General features: G+C 41.7%; 1 long non-coding RNA gene and 2 pseudogenes across 1 annotated transcript in view; all 3 read right to left on the minus strand.

Annotated features, from left to right (window-relative positions):
* LOC139823628 (uncharacterized) overlaps positions 1-27,238 on the minus strand; it is a 310,568-nt gene that overhangs the window by 217,534 nt on the left and 65,796 nt on the right. The gene's annotated exons all lie outside the window — the stretch shown is intronic.
* Positions 12,792-14,938, minus strand: LOC139823627 (uncharacterized; annotated as a pseudogene).
* LOC139823654 (cytochrome P450 CYP12A2-like) lies at positions 23,578-26,320 on the minus strand (annotated as a pseudogene).

The raw sequence follows: 27,238 nt of genomic DNA on the forward strand, positions 1-27,238 counted from the left end.
CGAACAATGGAAAGAATGCGTACCAAAAGACCAGCGAGGACCGCTCCTCAAACAGTATCACGACGCACCGACCGCCGGCCACCTCGGAATAGCAAAAACCATCGCGAGAATAGCACACCGATATTATTGGCCCGGGATGTTCCGCGACATCGCCCGTTACGTCCGCGAGTGTCCAACGTGTCTCGCCCATAAGGTCGCGCAGGAAAAGCCTGCCGGACAATTACATCCGACCGCGCTCGGCCACCCGTGGCAACAGGTCACCCTCGACCTCGTCGGCCCGCTCCCGCGATCCGCCGCCGGCCATATCTGGCTCCTTAACATCCAGGACCGTTTTACGAAGTGGGTCGAGCTCCGGCCATTACGACGGGCCACCGCGCTGGCCATCGTAAAACACGTAACCGAGGCCATTATTCTCCGACACGGATGCCCGGACGAAATCCTGTCGGACAATGGCACGCAATTGAAATCCCGGCAGCTCGCTAAACTCCTCGCCGACTGTGGGATCCGCCACCGCTTCACGCCGGCGTACGCGCCCCATTGCAATCCCGTTGAACGCACCAATCGCGTGATCAAGACCATGATCGCACAGTACGCGAAAAAGCACAAAACCTGGGACGAACACCTGCCAGAACTCCAGTTCGCCTATAATACCGCGACCCACGACGCGACGGGCTACACACCCGCGTTTTTAAACCACGGCTGCGAATTGCGCCGCCCCGGGGAGGATGCGCCGCGCGACGAACCGACGCCGCCGACCCACATGCATCGCCGCCTGACCGAAGCTTACGAACTAGTGAAAATTCGGCTGGCCCGCGCGTTCCAGCACCAAGAAAAACATTATAATCTCCGCCGCAGGGAATGGAGACCGCGTATCGGGGAGTGGGTGTGGAAGCGGGACCGCCCGCTCTCCAACAAAGAAGCGGCGTTTAACGCCAAGCTCGCGCCAAAGTTTCTAGGTCCGCAGGAAATACGCCGCATTATTTCGCCCGTCATCGTGGACCTCCGCAGCCGCTCGGGGAAATGGTATCGGCACATACACGTGCAAGACCTCAAGCGCGCCCCGACCGACACACCACCCGACATACCTGGCCCGGACCGCGGTGGGGGGGACGCGCTCGCGCCGACCGCTGCCGCCGTTCAACCGTACGCGGCCGGAAAACACGCGCCGAAACGAAAACGCCGACGAACAAACTGTTGTTACGCGACCGACCGCGATCAAAACATGGTTAACCGTCGAAAAATAAAAACAAGCGCCGAGATACCCGGCGTACCGAGGCGAGGGCAAGCCGATCGTCAGAACGACCGTAGCTATGACGGACGAAGCATCGCCGCAAGAGCGAGATATCCTGACGGAGATCGCAAAAATCCTCGGCGAGGACGACGAGGAGTACGATCCGGCCAACCCCGGGATCGGGCAAGGATGGGCCACCCTCTACCGGGGCGAGCCCGAGACGGCACCGCCACCGCCGCCACCGGCCCAACCGATTCCGCCGAAAACCGTGCCGAAAATCGGCACGATCATTCAGCGGTCCGATGCGACGAATCGGGCCAAGCAAACCTGGCTGCTGGCACCGCCGCCACCACCGCCACGACGCCCACGGCCACTGGTAGAGGCCCCCCGACGACCACGGCCGACGCTCCAACCCGTACGGGTGATGGGGCCGCTGCCCGCACCTCCGATCCCGGTTCAGGTCGAGCCTGGGGTGATAGTGGAGGTCCCACATTTTTCGTGCCATGTCGCCCGGCAATATAAGTCGACGATCGGGAACCGGCGCTGGCACATCCGATTCAACGGGGACGGATCCGTCCGTTGGATCAAGGAGAAGTCCCGGAGACAGCCAGCATAAGGGACCACCCGGCCGACCGGCACCTCCAACCAGCCGGACACTGTGCCCCTGTGCCTCTCGATTCAGGCACATCTAAGGAGAGGGGTGGTGTAACGATGCGCCCCTTACGTCAAGGCATCTAATTAGTGACGCGCATGAATGGATTAATGGACTCTAGTGCCAGACTAGAGTCAAGCTCAACAGGGTCTTCTTTCCCTGTTGGGACGCGCATGAATGGATTAACGAGATTCCCACTGTCCCTAGGGAATCTCGTTAATCCATTCATGCGCGTCCCAACAGGGAAAAAAGACCCTGTTGAGCTTGACTCTAGTCTGGCACTGTAAGGAAACGATGAGCCCGGGAGCCGCCCGACCGATCCCCCCGTCGGGCGAGGACAGGGCGCGGTGCGCCCACATTTTTTTAATTATTTGAAACGCACCGTGTGCGCGGGAAATCCGCCGCACCGGTGCCTTCCCGCACGACGCCGACGAGCGCCGAAGCGAGCCGATCCCCGCCGAAGCGAGCACGCGGGATCGCGCCGCTCCCACCACCGCGCCGTCGCTTGACGATCGGCCTCCCTCCTGCCAAGCTCACCGCGCCGAGCGGTATAAAAAGCCGGCGCGCTCGACGAAGAGACACTTCGTCTTTACCACGGCTTTCCGCTATTCCTGACGAAGCTACCTTCCGAATCCTAGGGCGACATGCACAACGAGGTCCAGAGTTCTGGTCCTCTACTGAGGGTTCTCAGAGTGTCTTCGAGCTCCCTGACACTTACCCCGACGGCCACGGCACCGTGGGGTCGAGCGTGCTCGGCCTCGCAGCGAGGGTTCTCGCGACCGTAACCCCGGGATTCCGCCATCCTCCGGTGTACATATCGCGCTCCCGCCCACGTTATCGATATACCGCACCACGGCGCCGCGCCGCGACCGTGGAGTGCTGGACTTCCGTTCATATACAATATACCGCGTTCTGATATCTGTAGCCGCGTTCCGTATGTAATATACCGCGTTCCGTTATTGTCTTATACCTTTATACCGCGACGAACTCCGTTCGCATGTAATATACCGCGCTGCGTCATTTTCCCGTAATATACGGCAACGAACTCCGTTCGTATGTAATATACCGCGCTTCGTTATGTATTACTCCCCTGCGACGAACTCCGTTCGTATGTAACATACCGCGCTTCGTTATGTATTAATCCCCTGCGACGAACTTCGTTCGTATGTAATATACCGCGTTTCGTTATTGTCTTATACCGTTATACCGCGACGAACTCCGTTCGTATGTAATATACCGCGCTGCGTTATTTTCCCGTAACATACGGCGACGAACTCCGTTCGTATGTAAAATACCGCGCTCCGTTATTTTATCCTCTGCCTACCGCATCTCGAGTCGAAGACTCGAGTTCCGATATTCCGTATACAGCGTCGAGTGCACCGGCACTACCGACCACTGTAATCTACCGCGTCCCGTTATTCGTTGTGTGTAATCCCGAGTTGAATAAAGTGCATGTTACTGGTACATTGCAAATTGATTATTGTCTCTGGGCCTTTCATCGAACTCCCGATCTCGTAAACTAGTCCGCGTTCGATAAAGTCAGGCCGTTACAATCTGATATTAGAATCATTATTACCACCGCTAAAATCACTTTTATCAATATTATTATTAACAAATATATATATATTTACTAAAATTAGTATAAATATCGAGCGTCAAGCGCCGAAGCGTTACTCACAAACCTGAGAAAGATAGAATTGTATTATGCGTAGCATAAGGAACACGAATCCGAGCGAGATGCGAGTATTGTACGATCTGAAAGAGAGAAAGAGAGAGTCAGATATACCATATTAACTGTTAGACGAAGAGAGCAATATCTTTTATACTTTAGACATGCTAATAATGACTTTAATTGTACTATTAAATTATTTTACTGTATGTAAAGTATGTCTGAAGAAACTTAAATAATATTCAACATATATTTGCACATTTTAAAATTAAAATATTAAAGATTTCTTATTTTCCTTTATGATAAAAGTCATATTGAAATTTCATAATGAAAGAAGGTATCGCTCTCAACACAAATCACTGTTAGACTAGAGAATAAAAATAGAATTCAGACGAGTCACCTGTATGACTCATTCGAGTGAATCTAGTCCTCGCATAGACCATATATGGACATGTCTAAGCAGAGCGCAACGCATGACCATATAAGGTAACGAATTTCAAAATACCACCCTATGACTCATTGCTGGCAAGCGAGCCACACCACTAGAAGTAGACTCACATCCGCTAGACAACGCCTTATGACTCATTGTAACGAGGTGCGGTCACCTCTCACTACCGTTTCCAAAATTGTATAAAAGCGGAATCTTTCACCCTCTCGACGGAGAGTGTGGAACGAGCCAGGAAAGGTCACATATCTTATACTTGTTCCATCCTCCCATATAAGCCACTTGTATCGTAAAAGTTTTACAATAAATACCATACTCTTTTATATCAAAAGAAAGATAAAGATTATTGAATACCTACCTTCGACGGACCTAAGGAGCCATAATCTATATTGCCGACCAACAGCTAATTATCCTGGGGTTTTACCTCCTTAACTGCAAGAAAAAGAACCCATCAACGGAGACGTTCTGCTGGATCGAGCCACCTCGCATCACTCAGGACGTCACAGCAGACAGGAAACACACGTCGCTTTGTTCATATGAGATCAATTTATCGGCATCGTCAATGATGCATAAATCAAGAAACGTGGCAGACGAACGTGTGTGATGCGTCGGGGTGTATGGAACTAAGTACAGGTTTGTGGATTCAATGAAAGACATGATCTGAGCCGAGTCGAAGGTGATGGTGCACAGGTCAGCATTGAAATCGCCAAAGATTATAAGGTGGTTATAAGTAACAGAAAGATCTATGAAAGTATACAGGAACTCTCGAAGGTATCCGCAATGAGGAGGTCGATAGACCACTGCTAAGAGGATCTTCGAGATGTTACCGACGGAGATTTCAGCGATGAGATATTCCGGTCTACCATCGCATACACCCTCGGAGTGCCGTAGTATTTTGGCTTGAAGAGTTAGATATGTAAAATGCAACTCCGCCCCCGCACCTGCCCTGCCTGTCACATCTGAAGATTTGATACCCGTGGAGGGACACAAAACTGTCTGAGATGGCGGGCTTCAGCCATGTCTCAGATAGGCATATAACATGATAGCCTGAGTCACCGAAGTAGTCGCGAAACTCATCGAGATGAGCCGTTAGTGATTGACAGTTGACGTGGCATATTCGTAAAAACTCAGGAAGTTCATTAACCATAATTGATTGTTTTAGTTCTTTCCGCTATTCTTTTCCTAAGGATTAGACAACGTCTGCTATCCAATGTCGAGTGGTGCTGCACTTCCTGCGATGTCCATCTCCTGCAGTTTCCGCATACAGGAGTCGTATTCCTGTTGGAGCAACTCCTGGTCTCATGCTCACCAGCACAATGGCTGCAAAGCGGAGAAAACCGACAGTGCTCAGCGAAGTGACCGAAGGCCAGACACTTGTAGCACTGGAGCACCTTGACGTTGTCACGTCTGACGGTATAATCACCGCTATATTCCAGCCGCATAAATTTTTCGATTTCCATCCATATTGCACAGCACCTGAAAACAATATAAGAATAAAGAATCACACCTTAACTTAACTGTCACAACAATCACTCAGCTGATGCAAGCACGCGTTCTTAAAGTAGTAGACACAAGCCTAGAAAACATGGCTGCCTTAAGGTACCCTTTCAAGCTTAAGCCCCATTTTCATGAATCACACTATAAACTTTTGGACAATTGCTTGTTAAAACTCCCCAGAATCACTAAAATTGATCATAAATGAATATTACAAGCTTTATGAGATCCTTTATGCAATATAAATTCAATTCAACACACGAATAAATGCATGTTCCATAAGAATAAACTCAGAAAATTAAAATAAAATATAAATAAATTAATTAAAAGTAGATTATTCATAAGAACATAACCTTTTATGCTTAAGGAACATTATCACGCTAAAATAATAATTATCTCATTAGCATTTTTTCAAACATGATTGTTATAAACAATTAAATTATATTATTAACAGACCTAGTTAGTGTGACTACTGGAACTATCACAAAAAAGTCAAACAACTTTTGATTATAAACCATTGTTGGATCTCTCAAAATAAACTAATTAACAATAAAATTTATCATAAAATTATTATTAAAGATGATAAATAAAATCACTGCAGACACTCAGCAGAGCATGTCAAGTAACCTCACAAAAACCCCTACATCATATCTCTTCTTAATTCCGAGATATAATTAAAAATTACAGAAATCCATAAAACACAGAAATTTTAAACAACCTAAAATAATGTCCTTAATTGCCTGAACACAACAAACGAAACCCCATTTCTTTATCTCTTACCGTTCTCGAGTTATAAATTATTAAAGTTTCACGTCCGCCATTTTGAATTTCCTACCCTTTAGACTTACAAAGACCAAATAACTTTTACATTAATATTTTAGTCTTTTATACATTTTAAGACCGAAAAATTTCATTTCTGAACAAAAATTTTAACACTTAATTATTATGATAAAAATGGAATCTCTCATACTTCTAAACACCAGTAACGTTAACGCCGATTTTCTATTTAAATTAATTAAACTAATAAACGGGATTGAAATTGAACATTCACTTCATGAAAGACGAGGATAGTTTAATACCAGTTCACAGAGAGAAAGACAAGGATAGCCGCATAGATTCGTAATAAATTAAAATAAAATAGAAAACGAATAATTTGAAATGAAAACAATATAAACGTGTATAAGGAATAATCACTAGAATCAATCAATGGAAAAACATTTACTATATAATTATTCAAAATTACAACTTACTTTTATAAACAATTATAAACAAATTATTGACCATGTCAATAAATATTTTTAACTTATACCTCAGATCATATATAACAACTTTTATATAAGTCAAAACCTTGTCACTTTTCTAATAAAAGCGCTATAAAATTCCAAACGAAAAGACACCCGTTATAAGGGAGATGTCCCTAAATAATGCAGTTGACATATATATACATCTATGCAAAACGCATCGTTTGGGACAGAGCGACTAAACTTTAATATATTCCAAAATAATGATAACTAAAAAATACCCTTTTCATACTCCTGATTAGCCTAAAACCTCCTCTTGAAAATAGTATATAAAACATAATTGTTAACGATCCGCTACACCTAATTAATTAACAAAATATATACCTCCGTTTGCATTACGACCCATAATTGCCAATTATATATTATGAACATAAAACTCGTTCTGGTAAATACAAATTTTGACTGCGCACGTAAACTCTGCATTAGTACATCTACGAAAAATGATAATAACTTTTATTTCTGCAATTGTTTATTTACGAAATATTTATAGCAATAAAATAAAGAATGCTCATAAACAAGATGATATTAGAAATTCAAAATCTCTTAAATAAAGAGAACATAACAATATTAATATGCAAATTAAAGAGTACCAATTTATTTGATTAATAATTTGTTATTAACAAATACATATATTAACAATAAAATTTTTCAATGCTATATTATACTTTAGTGAAAATCCTACAATATATTTCCTATACACTCCTATCAAATTCCCAATTATTCGCGAGATATAAAAATAATAAAAATCTTATTATATATATATATAATTTAATTTCATTGATTTCCTGTACTAATGAGAATACTGACCATTTCTATCTGCACGATATATTATTAACCTGATATTAGAATCATTATTAACACCGCTAACATCACTTTTATTAATATTACTATTAACAAATATATATACTTACCAAAATTAATATAAATATCGAACGTCAAGCGCCGAAGCGTTACTCACGAACCTGAGAAAGATAGAATTGTAAATGCGTAGCATAAGGAACGCGAATCCGAGCGAGATGCGAGTATTGTACGATCTGAAAGAGAGAAAGAGAGAGTCAGATATACTATAGTAACTGTTAGACGAAGAGAGCAATATCTATTATACTTTAGACATGCTAATAATAACTAATTGTATTATTAAATTATTCTACCCTATGTAAAGTATGTCTGAAGAAACTTAAATATTATTCAACATATATTTGCACATTTTAAGATTAAATATTAAAGATTTCTTCTTTTCCTTTTTGATAAAAGTCATATTGAAATTTCTTAATGAAAGTAGGTATCGCTCTCAATACAAATCGCTGTTAGACTAGAGAATAAAATAGAATTCAGATGAGTCACCTGTATGACTCATTCGAGTGAATCTAGTCTTCGCATAGACCATATATGGACATGTCGAAGCAGAACGCAACGCATGACCATATAAGGTAATGAATTTCAAGATACCACCCTATGACTCATTGCTGGCAAGCGAGCCACACCACTAGAAGTAGACTCACATCCGCTAGACAACGCCTTATGACTCATTGTAACGAGGTGCGGTCACCTCCCACTACCGTTTCCAAAATTGTATAAAAGCGGAATCTTTCACCCTCTCGACAGAGAGTGTGGAACGAGCCAGGAAAGGTCACATATCTTATACTTGTTCCATCCTCCCACATAACTCACTTGTATCGTAAAAGTTCTACAATAAATATCATACTCTTTTATAACAAAAGGAAGATAAAGATTATTGAATTACCTACCTTCGACGGATCCAAGGAGCCACAATCCACATAGCCGACCAACAGTTAATTATCCTGGGGTTTTACCTCCTTAACTGCAAGAAAAAGAACCCATCAACGGAGACGTTCTGCCGGATCGAGCCACCTCGCATCACCCAGGATGTCACAACGTGGTTCGAGACTCTGCATGCCGAGTAGTTGATGAAAGCCAGTCCATTTCTCATTAAACAAGAACGTATATCAGGAGTCACCTCAATTACGCAGCTCATGGTACGGCGGTCCTTCTTCGGAGGAAAAATATAGACTATTTTTACCTCTGTAGCATCTAAGCTTTTCAGGTTCAGCGCTATAAATTCTGATCTGATTTCATCTCGAGTCAAGTTGCAGGGTATTCCTTGGATAAGCAGTCTAGGATTGATCTTTCTCTCCTCTTCAAGTTTTAGGCCGGCATTATCAAGTTCGAGTGAGTCTTTCATTTTATGCAAGTCCACTGAGAGAGTCTCAATGCAGACTCCATTATTTCTTGTGGATGTATGCTTTTGACTTTTAGATTGAAGTCCGATGGTCTGATGGCTTTCTGCAGCGCCTCTCTTGTGTCCTTCGACGTTATGTATTTAGTGGAGGAAACGTCCTTCGGGGCCACGATCAGATTTGTAGTCCTCGGGGCTCCCAGAGGCCGGCCATCAGCAACGCTCATACCAGCCCGCTCGGTGGCGGCAACACACGCATACGAGCGCACAGGGGAAACCCCGGCGCACGTTGCTCCGCAGGGGTCAGAACCCCCGTCAGAGGCACACGCACGAGGGCAGTCGCGAACCTCAGCCAAAACGTCTCTGATAACGTTCCCTATCATCTCTGGAGGAGAGTGAGTTTGAGTTTGAGTTTGAGTTTGAGTTTGAGTTTGAGCTTGAGCTTGAGCTTGAGCTTGAGCTTGAGCTTGATTTAAGCGGGTGGCTCGATCCGGCAGAACGTCTCCGTTGAACGTCTCCGAACGTGATAACGTAATCTTCCTTGGGAAGGTAGAGTTTCAGTCGCGAGCCGCTCGTCACGAACTCGACGACCGCTCTGATTCCCTGCGCTCGTTTGAGCGACGTCAAGAACGCTTTTGCCTTCGACGGATCGTTCGAGAGATCCACTATTCTGTGAACTGGAATGTCTTTCTTCGCGTGCAGCCCGTGCTGCGATTTTTCCGCTTTGCTCTCAGCCACTTGCAAGAGATTGTAATGAGAGGAACGCTGATCATCGTTCTGCCTTGATCACTCGCGCAAGACCTCGGCCGACTAGTGCCTCTGCGATGTTTGTTTTGCCGCAAGTCACGGTGCAGCATAGCTTCTCCGGAAAATTATCCCTAGCCGGCTGCGTATAATCGACCACCACTTTTACGTTCTTCCTGATGAATTTCTCGCGCAACCGGATTCCCAAGAGAGAAAGAGAGAGAGAGAGAGAGAGAGAGAGAGAGAGAGAGAGAGAAAGAGCTTGATTGATTGGTTGATTTTTATTTATGCCCTAGTCGAGACTTTGGGCAAATCTTAAATAATACAAAGAGCAGAATGATACAAAAGCAAAATAAAAGAACAGAAGCAAGTAATAAAACGAAAATAAGTGCTGCAAAACCAAAATAGGAAGAAAAAGAACGAAAGCAGGTAAAAATAAAAAACAAGTGAGAGACGCAGTGTCATCGCTGCTAGTATGCATAGGACAGTGACTACAAGGGTGCGTTCGGTTTGGACGCTCACGCGCTGTAAGCGCTCACGCTTATAAGCGCTGTTTTCAATCGTTCGATTTGGTATCTGAGCGCTTACACAATAGTAAGAAATGTCGTTCGTTTTGGCAATGTAAGCGACTATGAGCACGTCAAAATGGCAGACGATAGGTTATTGTGTGTTATATTTGCACAAATAATAACATTATTAGAATTATTATTCGATGAGGAAGAATATTTAATTTTTAAAATAAATCTTTTTTTTTAGAATAAACCGAGCAACATTTAATTTTATTCTACAAATTTTAAAACTTAAAATTACTAAAATCAAAATTAGGACGTAAAACAATATCACCTAAAAAACAATTATTTATCGCTATATGAAAAATGGTCACCCCAGATTCACATCGGTATGTTATTAATATTATTATTACACATTGTTGTTTCAATTTTTAAATCAAATAAAGGAAAGTGAAAAAGGCAATGCCACGCGCGGTAATTAATGCGCAATTAAAATAAGTTAATAATAAAATATATATATTAGTTAATATATACAAATTTGGACGTTTCGACACTTTTTGTGTCATCTTCAGCGTAAAAATAAAAATAATACATGAAAATTTTAGTCGATAAATTAAAACGATAAATTACAGTCAATCGCGATAAAATGAGTCAATCAGTAGAAAAGCGCAATCAAATCAATAAAATAAAATTTATACGAATGTGTTGTGCCGCGAAGATCAACAATCCCGAATTGCGACACTTAGCTGTCAGCGTTGCTTCCGGATCTTGCCAAACTCACTGAGGTGGCATTCCGGGTTTCGCAAGTGACACAGGTCACTCGCCCGGAAGCAAAAGCGCTGACAGCCGAGTCAGCACCGCGGAAGCTAACGCGCGAGAGATAAAAGCCCGCCCTTCCGAGAAGCGGCGGGCAGTCCGGAACGAAAGGCTAGATCACGCGCAACCGAATGTAGTCGATTACACGAACGCCCACAAGTCAGGGCAGCCTTAACCGAAAGGTGATATCGCGTGCGACCGAACGTTATCAACTCTAGTGTAAAAGCCCGCAAGTCAGGGCAGTGTAATAACAAGACATCTGTATCATTATAACAGCAAGTTTATTAAAGGATTATTTAAACAAGAGTCTGGCTAGTGTTCTCCCATCCTCCCGGCGGATCCTAAAGAATCCCGTGCCGACCCTCCAAGGTACGGCACAACAATTGGTGGCAGCGGTGGGATATCTGCCAACCGGACGGGAAGACATCCTGCCAGATCTACAGCATCCTGCAAAAGGGAACGGATCATAAAACGGCGGCAAAATATCCCGAAGAGGAAAAGCCAGCCGGATCCCGAGCGCGTGAAACAACGGTAGCAGCCGCCGAGTGTCAGCGACATCGGAGAAGCCCCGACCTACCGCACGGACTCGCCAGCCCGAGGCAACGCCACAGGGACGCACCGAGCCAGCGAAGCAGCGCAGCAGGGATACAGCGAAGCAGAGACGACACAAAGCAGCGGAGCGGCCCTGCAGGACTCCGACCATGAAGTAGTATAAGGAGACATGACTCCGTAGTCACGAAGTGGTCACGAAAAATGTTCCGTATAGAGGAATGTTCGCTGAACGGAATAGCTTGCAACATTTCGTCGCCATCTTGAAATTGTGACAGCTGTTGAGACACGAAAAGGTTAGAAACACATGATCACATGTGTATACGGTAATAAATGTAAAATATATCAGAAATGTGTTTCATAAGTAAATATAATATTTTATAAACGTATAAAAATGTTTTTCATTGAGCCTATACTAAAATAAGTAATAATACGCGTAAGTATATATAATTATAAATAAGCAAAAATAAATGTTAAAATTAAAATGAAATATATAATTTAAATACGTTTACCTTAATTAAAATTAATATAATTAAATATATTTCAGAAAGACGAATCCCGGATAAAAGTAGAGAAACATAAGGAACGTAAGAATAAAACACAATGGAACATAAGAATGATGGACATATATATTTTAAATATTTGCCAGATAATTTGGAGTTGATAACTCTTCCGTCTACAGAGTGGAGTTATTCAAGAGGAAATGAAAAGTTTTTTGGTTTCCAAAAAGTAGAAAGTGATTATAGTGTAAAAAAAAGAATTGTTTTTTTATCAAATGGACAGGTTAATATTTATATAAATGATGAAATTCATTCTCTTTCAAAATTTATTGTAATTGTAAATATTGAAGAATTAAATGAATTGTTACAAATTGTTGATAAATTATAAGAAGAAGGAAACAATCGTGAATTTAAGATAGCTTAAATGTAAATTTAATTGTAATATGTAATATTTATTTCGATAGTTCAATTCATATTAGATACTGAAATTGTTATATTTGTACGATACAAAGAGTATCATATCAGGTATTATGTTATTTTAATGTAAATTATGTATACATATTTACGTGTATGTATATAATTATATATATATATATATATATATATATATATATATATATATATATACACACATATGATTTTTATAAAGAAATTGGAAATTAAATAAATGTTAGACAAATTGTATTATAAAATAATTGTATTGTAAAATAAAATTGTGTGCTTTAATTTCTAAAATAAACATTTTGTTTAACTTGGTATTAAACTTACAAAAAAATATATGTATTAAATATATGTATATTATAATTATAAAAAATTAATGTTTTCAAAAAACAAGTTTTTATTATTATTTTAGTTTTATATTAACGCATTTTAGTTATTTCTAATATTTGTTCCAATTTTACGCCTTTTTCCATTATTCATTTGTATCACAGTTTCAATTGCATTTTGTTTCTTTAATTTGAAAATCCACATTTGAAACATTTGGACCATTTAAATGAACCAATTTTGAACATTTTTTTTTCTTTTTTAGTATTATCATTTTTATTCGCCTGCTTGACCAGAAAGAACATTCGTGTTATTAAATAAAAACAGATAATGTTTTTAGTAAATTCGTAATTATGTTTTTCACAGCCCAGGAAAGTTATAGGATTTTTTTCTTCGTCAATCAATTCCATTATTTTAAATAATGTGTTAATATTAATTTCTCCACATTTTTTTCCTTCTATTACTCCTTTTTCCAGACTTGAAAGCAAATTAAACAAAGCTATTGAAGGATTTATCAAATATCCTTTCGTTTTTATTTCAATTAGTTTATGTCTCTCTGGTATTTCATCATTTGGCTGTAAAACCAATGTCTTTAAACATTCTTCGCAAATAAAATTTTTATTGTTTATATCTTTACAAAATCTATTTCCTTTTCTTGCTACATATCCAGCAACATATGTCAGAACGTAATCTGAAGTGGTACATATATGCGAATCATGATCATTAAGAATTGATGGGACATATGCTAAGATTTCAGTATTTCTTCCTCTGTCCAGTACAGTATCTATCTGAGCCGTCCATTGCTCTTCTGCTCTTCCATAAGATAAACATATCATTCTACAAAAAAAATTAAATTTTTGTTTTGAAATAAAATAAATAACGTAAAAGGCATGTTTGTTTATTACTGACAGTTCATTGCCAGTACTGTAAATCTATAGTTTATGTCATGCACATTATAGATTTTCAGTACTGACAGTGAACTGTCAGTAATAAACGAATATGCTTAAAGTAAATATACTCTTAAGCTTATGGCACACAATGCTATTTTGTCTGCTTTATTACTTGCCGGCTCCTGTGCTAGCGAATCAATAGACAGAGTTGATAATCATTTTGTCTGCCAATTCGCTAGCACAAGAGCTTGCAGGCAATTTAGCAGGCAAAAAAGCATCGTGTGTGCTATAGGCTTCACTGTTTTTTATTTTAACTGTAGAAAAAACTTGAAACGAAGTACTTCTTTGAATATAAATACTTACTGTACGAGGTGTAAACAAACTTTTCTTTTCGTCTCCTTTTTCTGCCTCCTCTGCTGCAGCATCCTTTAACGCAACAGGCCATTTTTTCAGAATTTACTTTATCTGTAATGTAATTAAAATTAAGAGCATTAAACTTGAGACATCTAAAGTAAAACATCTATTATGAGTAAAAAGTTGAAAATATTAATACCGCAAAAATATACTATTTATATTAATGTGTGTTTGCACTTAGAAAATATACAAAATCTAATTATTAATAACAAAAAAAATATTGCTCAAAGTTAAATATTAATAATTAGTTAATTTAATTTACATGGAAATAATTTTAGGTTATAAAAGCTTCTTCTTCCTTACCTCTTAACGAAGCTGGCACTTGATCTCTGTCACACAAGATGACACAATACGGCCACAATTTTTAAGTCCTTTTGGGACGAGTTGACCAAATGCGGTTGCATCAGTAACCTTCACAAATTTCCTTTGATGAAACACATTTGCTTCCAGTTTGTGACTTGGGTTGTAAAAGCTAAAGCAAAATCTGCAATTTTTTAAAAATCTTATACATCATATGATAAAAAATCTAATTAGACTTGCTTTAAAATGTAATATTAAAATTAATGGAGAAATACTTACAAATCAACAGATTCACACATTGCACATATAAAACCTGTTCGTTTTCATTACACTTTTGAACTAGTGCAAGCAAGTGCAAGTGCAATAAGTTAGAATGAAACAAATATACTTTTCTCTTGTTCTAACTTATTGGTGGAAAAATGGCGACGAAATGTTGCAAGTTATTCCGCTCAGCAAACCTCCCCTCTACACGGAACATTTTTCGTGACCATCTTTTGCTTCTCGACACTATCTAGTCATGTCTCCTTATACTACTTCATGACTCCGACACAGCAGAAAGCGGACACCATGCGTTGCGCGGCGGTACTGTAAGTCCGAAGCAATTTGTAAACCGACTACGGCACGCGCCGAGCGTAGAAATAGCGAGCGTTCCCCGCGATCGAAAGTCAAAAGAAACTTCGCGATTACAGCAGATACAACCGCGAAAGCCGAAGGAAGCTTCGCGAGTACAAGAAACAAGTGTTAAGCGCTAATAGATGTCGGACGACTTGTCCCGGCATCCCCCTATTAGTAACGCGTCCTTCGTGTTGAGCGAACGCGCTCAACGAGCAATCAAGAATAGCATCCGAAACCGTTTTTGCGCCGCACGACGTACAGACCACGATTCTTTAAACCGCGTGCGACGAAATTTAGACGCGCAACTCGCCGACGACGATACGCCAGTGCTCGAATTGCACCCCAACGTCATTATAGAACGCGAATTTGAATTTTTAGACGCTAGCCTTTGTAACACGAACGAGCAACCGCGAGATAGCCTAGCGGACGAACACGATAACGCACACAGACAGCCCCCGACCGACGGTGACGCGCGATCGGACACCTCGGCCGATACTCAAAGCGAAAACGCAGGGAGAGGAGAATTCTCCCTGACTTCGTACGAAAGCGATATATTCGACCCCGAGGAAGAGGACTATACCCCCCGGGCTAGAACAATGAGCCAGCCACGAGCTGCCGCGACAATCACGCCGCGAGAGGACATAACCCCCGCGCAAAATAACGCCGAAATGGAGCGGCTCAGACCCGCGGAAAATGGGCAACCGTCCGAAACCGACCAAAGTCGAGCCCCCGAGCCGACGTAAATGAGCCCGGGAGCAATAAGCTCCGTGCTCGGCGACGTATTGCGCATGATGCACGACATGCAGGATCGCATGAACCGCGCAGAGGCTGTAGAATTCGACCGCTCAGTCGAAGTCCTGCGCGCGATCCGCGACATACAGGACCGCGTGAGACGGCTAGAATCCTCGCACGACCGCCCCGACGCGCAAGAACGAAGCGTACGGACCAGCCAGGGCCCGCTGGACGTGACCTACAGACGAACGCAGAGCGACATCCGTAGTCAGCCAGGGCACCACTTCGGATTCCTTAGCCTAAAGGAAGCACGTAATATGATTCCCGAAATAAACGGAGAATCCAGGGAGCGCGTTCGCGAATTCCTTAGCGCAAGCACGTACGCGATGAAAAATATTCAGCCCATAGATAAAGCCATGCTTCTAGAAGCAATCCTATGCACGAAGTTCAAGGGCAAGGCGATGACCGACTTTGACACGCGCGATATTCACGATTTTGAACAGCTAAAACGCGAACTCGAAACGGAGTATCTCGGAAAGCGCGGTATGACCCATCTGCAGCTAGAATTCAACTCGCTAAAGCAAAAGGCGGGAGAAAGCGCGCAGGATTTTGGGCGTCGAGTCGAGAAACTAGCAAGAGAACTATATGAGGCCATGGAAGAAGGCCAAGGACACTCCCAAGAACAGCAGAAGGCGATTCTTGACAGCATTAAGATGCAAGCCCTGCACAATTTCCAAATAGGACTGCACAACGACATCAAAATGCTGGTCCGAGCGCAACGGTATCAAAGCCTACAAGAGGCGATAACCGGCGCCAACGCGGAGGAAAAGGTCAGAGGCCCCTCCCCGAGAAACGGACAGCTATCGTCAAGAAATAGACTCCCCGCGGAAGACGCCCGAAACGCGAGCGCAAACGTGCAATGCCACACATGCGGGAAGACCGGCCATTACGCGCGAGATTGCCGCTCGAACCGGTATGCAAGCAAATATACACTGCCGAAAGCAGAAAAGCCCCATAGAATCAACACCATAAAGTGCTCCTATTGCGAAAAGGTAGGGCACAAGCGGGACGAGTGTTGGTCGTTGAACGGACGACCGAAAACAGAGCGACCGCACCAACCGAAAAGGGAAGCCACGAAACAGGCGCCCGTAAGCACGGTGAGGAAAGATAAGTCGCAAGAAACGAGCGACGAGACATCATCCAACAGTAGCAGTGAAGAAGAAGAGCGACCCAGGAAGGGTAAGGCACGCCCCGCAGCGGAGTATCGAGTAACACAGATAACGGGGAAACGTAACAAACATGCCTTAAACCTGATAACACTGCCGATTCAAGAGGCCAAAAAAGGCAAGGCCAACTTCTTATTAGACTCAGGAGCGATCCTAACGCTAATCAAAGTAGGAAATTTAAAAGGCGGTATTATGGTACGAGAAAAACGCCTAACATTGACCGGAGTGACGGGACACAAGATCCACACTCTCGGAAAGATAAAAGCAACCGTAAATCTGGGAAGCCAGAAAATACGCCATACCATGTACGTGGTAGAAGATGATTTCCCAATCGATTATGAGGGAATACTGGGGAATGATTTCCTCACAAAGCACAAGGCCGTTATCTCACACGCCACACAGCAGGTACACATCGGAAAAGCTACATTTAAACTCCGAACACATAAGAAAGAAAACGCACCACCCCAAAACCGAATAGGCATCGTAAAAAACGGCGAAAATTTTATCGGGCATTTCCTCGTAAAGCCGGCCGAATCTAAATGCATTTTAAGCAAAGCCGAAAAAAGTAATATGAAAGCCGACGCGTTGAGCCGAAACCCGACACCGGAGGCATCGACCGTGCAGGTGACACGGCAAGATAAGAACACGCGCAACGGAAACGCAGCAAAAAGCAGTAAGCAAAGAAGAAAGATTAACACATATAATAACCAAACTCACAAAAGTGTTACTCCCGACAAGGACGAACGAGGACCACGTCCCTCTGTCCTGTTGCGGAGTGTAGCGTCACTCGCAACGGAGGGGAGGGCACCACAGTGCCAGGGCGGGCCACCTCAGCATAGGGGGGAGGGGGCGAGGAACGCGCCTCGCCTCTCTCTCTCTCCCTCGCCTCGCAATCCGCAGCAGCCGCCGCCCGGAAGGCCCTTCTCCAATACTCGCGTTGGCAAGCGTCACAAAAGGAGGGTGTAAAGTATTGAGTGCACCGATAGCACCGCATACTTAATAAGGCACAGAGTTAAAATTCACCGAAAGGCACCCAACACTGCTCGAAAGTAGCAGCCAACTGACGCGAAATTGAGACAGAGAAATGAAAAGAAGAAATCCGACACGGACAGACGTCAGCAAAACTTAGGACTTAGGACTTTCAAATGAAAACGCAATCCAATGAAAAAAAAAATATATATACGATAAAACGAAGAACACTACGCGCACACGCTAACCGTTTTGAAACCCTTATAAAAGCAGAGATAGGAAGCATAATCAAAAGCATAAGTAGCATAAGGACAACAGTAATGAAAATAACCAAAACGTACAGTTAATCGTGGCGAGGGGTACCACGCTCCAGATCAGCCTCCATGCGGGAACGAAGCGCAACCAGCGTCAGGAATAACACCATAGGAACAGGCGGCGTTCGTTGACCACGCTCCATCAGGAACTCACGCGTACCGCCGTCATAACGCACGCGAGCGTGAATAAGGTCCCGAACCTCCGACCTTTCGGGAATCACCAAAGCTGGACCATTGGTTTCTTCAGCCTCCTCACCAGCCCGAATCTCACTTGGATCTACCGCGTCAGCCCAGACTGGCACATAGTCAAGCGGAGGCATCCCAAGAAATAAAAACTCCACGAGGCCAGTAACAAACTCAGACTGAAGCGACTCGTAAGGCAGTATAAAAGCGAAATCCGTGGACAGACATCGTCAGCGGAAAATACGATTAAAAGTAGAAATTTAAGAATACACCTAACAGCAAGTTAGCGCGCCGCGAAGAGATAGACGATTCTAAGAATTGTATTATAATCGTGCGACTACTCCCGATCGAAAATATTGTAGCGGATTAATAGATGAAATAGACCAAATAGGTAAAGACTTTATTCGGGACAAGGAATGCCGACAACGCACAACGAATAAGCTGAAACAGGATGTAACCCTTATGGAAAAAGAAAGCGCTAACGAAAACTTCATACCTCAGTTTTCTTTTTCCACGGGGGGAGGGATGTTGTGCCGCGAAGGTCAACAATCCCGAATTGCGACACTTAGCTGTCAGCGTTGCTTCCGGATCTTGCCAAACTCACTGAGATGGCATTCCGGGTTTCGCAAGTGACACAGGTCACTCGCCCGGAAGCAAAAGCGCTGACAGCCGAGTCAGCACCGCGGAAGCTAACGCGCGAGAGATAAAAGCCCGCCCTTCCGAGAAGCGACGGGCAGTCCGGAACGAAAGACTAGATCACGCGCAACCGAATGTAGTCGATTACACGAACGCCCACAAGTCAGGGCAGCCTTAACCGAAAGGTGATATCGCGTGCGACCGAACGTTATCAACTCTAGTGTAAAAGCCCGCAAGTCAGGGCAGTGTAATAACAAGACATCTGTATCATTATAACAGCAAGTTTATTAAAGGATTATTTAAACAAGAGTCTGGCTAGTGTTCTCCCATCCTCCCGGCGGATCCTAAAGAATCCCGTGCCGACCCTCTAAGGTACGGCACAACAAATGTTTGGTAGTCTGTCAGGATATGCCGATATGCAAATGCTCCGAATCGATTGCATCTTCGACGTTTACTCTCAGGTTGGAAGACCAGGTAGAAAGGAGAGATTTGATTGGCCTTTCTAAACCGTGAATCGGAGCGCAATATGTTAAAAAACGCAATGTATCAGTATTAAAATTACAATCACAAATTCTTACTTACGGAGCATTACAGACCAGTAAGTCGCAGTGTTAAAATGTACCTGTCGCTCTGACATATCGTGAGTGAGTGAAGCATTGGTAGAAATCGGAAGGTTAACATAATAAAAGCGGTGTATACATAAGTTAATGGTGGGGATAAAAATTCGCAACGAATAACTCTAAATTTTTTAAACATAACAATTTAAGAACATAACAAGGGATTTAAAAGTGAGATTATCGTATAATAGCTTAAACAAAATGCGAACCTTCATAAAAGCTCATAAGGATAGTCTCCCACGTTCTAAACAATGTAACGTAGTATACAAAATTAACTGTAATGATTGCGACGCATCTTATGTAGGCCAAACGAGCAGACAATTACAAACAAGAATTAAGGAACACCGGAACCATATATAAAAATTAGAATACCTACATCTAATCATTTTGTTATAACAGATCATAGATTAGCATTGAATCATAATTTTGATTGGGATAATGTGGAAATTCTACAGATAATGAATTGTATTTTTATAAACGCTTAATTTCCGAGATGTTGTGCATAAAGAGACAGGAATGGATTAAATTTGCAGACGGACACGGAAGGTTTACCGGATACTTATTTGAACGTTATTGGTGGGTTATCAAAAATTTAGAGTTATTGGTTGTGAATTTTTATCCCCACAATTAAACTCGAATGTATACACCGCTTTTATTATGTTAACCTTCCGATTTCTACCAACGCTTATTCACTTACTCACGACATGTCAGAGCAACAGATACATTTTAACACTGCGACTTACTGGTCTGTAATGGTCCGTAAGCAAGAATTCGTGATTGTAATTTTAATACTGATACATTGCGTTTTTTAACATATTGCGACTCCGATTCACGGTTTAGAAAGGACAATCGAATCTCTCCTTTCTACCTAGTCTGGTCTTCCAACCTGGGAGTAAACGTCGAAGGTGCGATCGATTCGGAGCATTTGCATATCCTGACAGACTACCGAACATTCGTATAAATTTTATTTTATTGATTTGACTGCGCTTTTCTACTGATTGACTCATTTTATCGCGATTAACTGTAATTTATTGTTTGAAATTTTTATGTATTATTTTCATTTTTACGCTGAAGATGACACAAAAAACAGTGTTGAAACGTCCGAATTTGTATTAACTAATGTATTTTATTATTGACTTATTTTGATTGCGCATTAATTACCGCGCGTGGTTCTGATTGCCTCTCTCACTTCCCTTTATTTGATTTATTCAGGAGAGCCTATATTTCGTTTATTCAATTTTTATTTTATATTTGTGTATGCATATAATTTTTCCTTGCTTAATATTTAAATTATGTACAGATCCATTTGTGAGAAATTCAATGTAGGGAAAGCCACTGCGTTAAATGCTGAAAATTGGAATATTGTTACAATTTTTCCGTCTATAATTCGATTCGACGACATGTTTGTTGATATGCAATTCGCTAACAATGCGTTCCGAAATGAACGTAAGCGCTTACGCTTGATCACGCTCACACTGCCCTACCTTGCAGAAATAAGCGTTTGTCAGCAGAAGTTATAACGTCAACGATGACGTCATTAGTCGATCCGTAAGCGCTTACAACGCCAAAGCGAACGACGTGAGTAACGCTCATAAGCGCTTACAGCGCGTGAGCGTCCAAACCGAACGCACCCCAAGTGGAGTTAATGGAAGCTAATGATATGCACATATCAGTAACCGACAATGAGAGTTTAAGCTATTATCAAAAATTATATTAAGTTTACTCTCCCATTTATAAGTTGAATATGTACCTGAATCCTAATTAAAAAACTTAACCTAAACTTAAACAGTAGGTTCACGGTAGGCTCCACGGTTGAGCCTTGATCAATGCTTTGCTCGAGTAAAAAGAGGTGGTCGTAGAACTTGCTCTTGAATTCGGTGACCGACGAGGACGACACTATTTCGGTGGGGAGCGAGTTCCACAGGTAAATTCCTGCAAGGTGGAAGGACCTATGATACATCTCGGTTCTGTGGATGGGAATATGAAAAGTTCGAGGTAATGCCAACCGTCGAATGTCTAATCGACGAATGTCTAATCGAAGGATCAGATTTAATGAAGATCTCTGAGAGGTAGCTGGGAGACATGTTATTGACTATCTTATACATTTCAATTCCAAGAAAGTATAAACGTCTGTTCTTCACGGACAGCCACCTTAACCGATGTCGATAAGGCGTGATGCGTTCGTCGCGCTTTAAATTGAAGATGAACCGAATCGCACAATTAAAGAGTCTTTGTAATTTCGTATTAAGTTCATCGGTGACGTCGTTATAAACGAGAGAACAATAGTCCAACAAAGGCCATACCAATGTGGATACGAGTTTAACACGTAGTTGAAACAATAAGGAATTCCTGTGAAATTTGAGCTTGTGCAGCGTAAAATGCACTCTTTTGGAAATATGGTTGACGTGGCTTTTCCATGACAGATCAGGGGCCATAATAATCCTCAAGTTACGTGCCTCAGTAACGAACGGAATAGTAGCGCCATTTACAGAAATAAGGGGTAGATTATTGAGATTGATCTGCCTCACATACCGCCTACATCCCAGTATTAAAACCTTAGACTTATTCAGGTTAAGAGACAACCCATTAGTGGCCGCGAATTCAGCGATAACTCCTACATCATACGCCACATATCATGCGCTCAGTAAATATAAGAAAAGCACCAATATCGTTTATGAATAACGAAAATAGGAGCGGCCCTAGTACTGATCCCTGCGGGACACCACAGGTAACAAATAACAAATTCAAAAATGCCCCCTCCAAATCCACAACCGCTTGAGAGCGGCCGGTGAGATACGAGAAGATTAATCTAAGGGCCGAACCAGAAAATCCGAATTTCTTTAGTTTCGTTAATAAAAAGAAATGGGAGACTGTATCGAAGGCTTTGCTAAAGTCGAAGAGGATAAGAATGATAACATCGCCTATATCAACGGCGCTCCTAATGTCATGGGATAAACGAAGGAGAGCAGTCTGGGTAGAGAAACCCTTGCGGTATCCTGATTGACGGTCATCAAGGATATGGTTGGAAGAAATGAAGCCCACAATTTACAGTGCATAATCTTCTCAAATAATTTGGAAAGCTCACACAAGTTGGTTATGGGTCTAGTATCTAAAGGAGAGACAGGTGACTTTACTTGAGAAAGTAGGCGCACAATAGCGCGCTTCCAGGAAGATGAAAAATGACTCGAATTAAGACAATTATAAGGAATAAAGTTATCAGATTTTCTATGTAAGGCAAGGCTGAGGCAATGGCAGATAGTGGCAATTGATTGCAGCCTGAGGCGAGAAAAACAGTAGATGATGAATCCATTACCGAACATAGACAATCGAACGTTGTTTGAGTAAAACTGAATAGTGGTTCGTCGGGCACAATGGATTGAATAATATTGGAAAATTGTGATTGTGAGCAAGAGGAATAACGATTAGAGATGGAAGCGTAGTAAGTGTTCAATTCATCGCGTGAACCATAGTTACGCCCGGAAACGCGCCAACTAAGGCGTTATATGTTCGTCCCACTTGGCCTGAAAAATAAAACGGACGCATCTATTGTATATATATAATATATAATATATAATATAATATAATATATAATATATAATATAAAATATAAATTATATAATATAAATTATATAATAATATAATAAAATTTTTGGTTACTATATGCCACCTCTCCCAAATCAAAGACAATACTCTCCTCTGGATCTCGACCATTTCCTGTCTAACACAGGAGCGCACATTATCCTTGAAGGGTGATATACGCAGGAATGCTAGTTTTTCTTTCTTTCTGTAAATTCCAAATTTCCTCGAATTCATCTCTCTGGAATATATTTCTCTGGTTGTGTAAAGTATGTCGAATCCATCGTAAACAGCGCGTGGCAGGCCATAACGTTTGATCCTTTCGGTATTAACCTCCTATGATAACATCCTTGTGGTCCCGGAAGAATCAGTGCGTTTCCCGGGACCCCCTCTCTTATCGAAATACGCGCCGTGAAGGACACCCGCGGGGTTTTAGCCGGTAAAAATCCGGCACTCCCCTCGCCTCTCCCCGGAGGCAGGGGGATCTTCCCCCTTCTCTTAACAGAGGGGGCTACTGGGCTACGACCTGGGATCCCAGTAGTAGATTTCCCCGCGTAAAAAAAAATAATAACATTTTTGTGCATAATTCTTGTAATTCCATTGACGATCGGGAAGAGTCGCATTGATTCTTTAATGCAACTTCTAACGTATGGTATATTTTTTAAGATGTCTTCTATTATAGGTGTGGTTTTTTCAGGCAATACAGTCATTGCTTCTTCTCGTAGATTTTCCTGTTTCTTTATGTTGTTTGCTATATAATACAGCGTACCGGCAGCTGCGCTGCTAATCGTATCAGTTTTTAATAACGCATCCATAGCCCATACATGAGCTGTTTGCTTGTCGATACTCAACAATTTTTGTAATATCGTGCAATTTTTTTGTTTATTGGCTGTCTCCGAAAGTTTCGTTTTAGCGAGTTCGATGTGTTTCTCAGAAATTTCATTAATTGTGTCCAAAGCGTGGAATAAACTGAAATTATGCGTATCGTACTCTTTCGATAAAGATATTTGATTTTCTAATCGATATAAAAGATGTAATGTTTCCTGTATACAGTTAATCATTTACTGTGGTTTTGAGTCCACAACAAGATTGGGCTTTAAGCAGCCTATTCGGTAATTCAATGCCATTAAACACATTGCTTCTAAGCCCCATTTGTATAATTTGTAATTAAAGTCACGTGGCAACACCAGGGTTTTCGGGTCTCGCATTGCGAGCAACTGTATGAATTCTTCTGTTATACGCTAGATGTGTACCGCAGGGGGGCGACGAAAGCGCTATCTGGGCGGCACAATTATACACTTTTTGGGTCTTTTTTCAATAACAAATTACACACTAATAGTAGAAGATATTAAGATGTTAAATAATATTATTCAAAATGATTATTATTCAATGTGGATTTCATGCAATAAAATCTGATGGATTTAGATCGAAAAGTATTTCAAAAGGTAGCCGACTTGTGAAAAGTCGTCATGTATTCAATATATTTGAAAATATTGATCCTGAATATAGGCTAGTTGAAGGATCTATCTATTCGCGAAACTACTGTAAATGAACCACCTTATCGAATTAAAATAGAGGTAGATATATGAAGATCTCGGCATAGCACACGACAATTGCGATGAATAGTGTGGGAAAGGCGAAAAAAATAGATTTATGAGGAAGTTTAATTCAATAAGTACATTTGTTTAAGAACATATTATTTATAATTTTATTATTTTGTGCTTAGTATAATCATTCGAAAATGAGTAATCTTTAACAGTTAATTTATAATTTTTGGTATGACTTGGTATGACGCAGTGGAAGTTAGAATTCCAATATTATTTTTTATTAAATTGCATAAATATAAATAGCAATACTAATAATCTTAAGTATAGATCTTAACTTTTTCTTTTATTTATATAGCTGAATGAAGATCGGTCTATCAGAAGTTCTTTCTATAATTGTAAAGCGGAAAAGGGAAAATGCAAACACATTGCAGCAGTTTGCATTTTTATAAATACGGAAAATACGACATCAAAAACTAACGAACCATTAGCATGGAATAAACCTTCTAACAAACAATCAGACAAATACTCTAAAAGAGTAAAAATCTAGAAGATGTTTCCGTACAAATTCTCAATATCTGACTTTGGTGAACGATTTGAAGTAGATGCTGTCACAAACATATCTGCTACACATTTAAAAATAGAGTCTAATTGGGTAAAAATGCTACAAATTGAAAATAATTGCATGTTAGAGCGTAAAAGAGTAGCTATAGAAAAAAAAATAGCTTGTGAAGCTCTTTCTTAAGTTATTGAATTTTTACACAAGTACCAAAATTTCGGACAAGTCTATCATAGCTATAAGATAATAAAATGTGATATAAATAATAATGTTAAAATTAAATTAAATAAGTTGTCATGCCCTCTGAATCTTAAGACTGAATTTGACAGAGTTAAAGTAGACTTAACGAAATGGAAAGAAATTTGTACAAAGTCTATATCTCAATCTATGTCATCTATTTAGTTTATTGAAAGAAAACGTAGAATCACGTCTTGTAAGAGAGCCCATCAAATAAAAACCAGGCAAGCAAATTTTAAGAGTTTAGCAAAACAATTAAAAAATGAGAAACAAGGAACAGGCCGGATAATCAATGCAATGAAATATGGGATTACAATGGAACCAATCGCACAGAAATGTTTTGAAGCTTACTACAATAAGAAAGTCCATGAAGTGGGATTGGTTGTATCGATACGTCAACCATTTGTAACGATGCACCCCGGAAACTGCATCGTTCCGGCGCTTCTCGGTGGTTGGACTCGCGCCTCTCTTTTTCCCCGATCTAGCCGCTCACAGCCTTCCTCGGGGGTAGAGCTTCCGTACTCTGCCTTTACCGCGCGCTTCGCGGTGGTCGGACTCGCGCTAGATTGGACCGATGGGACCCACCGCCATCCAAGCGGAATCACCGCGATCCGCCGCATCCGCGCTTCGCGCCATTTTCTCGCGTTCCGACTCGCGACGCCCGGGAAACCGGCTCCGCCCGCACCGATATCTATTGTCACGCGATTTGGCCCGCGAGGCCGCCGAAAGTACCGGCTCTGCCCCGTACGAACCGCGGCAACAAGCGAATCGGCAGCTTACCCCGCACCGTCCGCGACACGTCACTCATCAGTCGCGATCATACGCTTCGCCCAGCCGGCAGCTGGTGCCACCTTGCGAGAACTTGTAGACCCGTGTGCAATCCTATTGTACATACGCTTGTAGATCCGCGTGCAATCTTATTGTACATACGCTTTGTAAATCCGCGTGCAATCACACTGTACATACGCTTTTATAAACCCGCGTGCAATCACACTGTACCTACGCTTGCACCGCCCGCAGCTTCACGTGGATTTCTGTACACCCGCTTACCGCTCATTGTAATAAACGTCTCATTTATATTATACGAGTCGCTTCGTTTTGCCACTACCCGCCTCGCTTCTGTTCCTCCGCGCCTCTTTCGAACCTAGACCCGCCGCGAGCTTAAGATGGTATAATCATAAATGATAAAGTTTTACTCAAAATAAAATGCCCGTATTCGTGTAAAGATATTCACATAGTTAATCGAAAGCAGTGCTATGTTTCATATTTGTATTTTGATTCAAGTAATGAAATTAAACTCAAACAGCAGGACATATATTACACTCAAATCCTAACATCATTATATATTCTAGGAATGGAAAAATGTTATTTCTTTGTTTATTCCCAAAAGGATCAGATTCTTGTGACCATACAAAGGGACGAAGATTTTATGGAGCAACTAATTTCAAAAATAGAAAGATTTTATTATTGTTATTTTCTTCCAATATTTAGCAATAAGCGCTGTGATAACAATAGTCAAGAAAATTAAGAAAATTGTTGTGGTAATGAACAAAT

Source organism: Temnothorax longispinosus, unplaced genomic scaffold (assembly GCF_030848805.1).
Source record: "Temnothorax longispinosus isolate EJ_2023e unplaced genomic scaffold, Tlon_JGU_v1 HiC_scaffold_15, whole genome shotgun sequence".
NCBI lineage: Eukaryota > Metazoa > Arthropoda > Insecta > Hymenoptera > Formicidae > Temnothorax > Temnothorax longispinosus.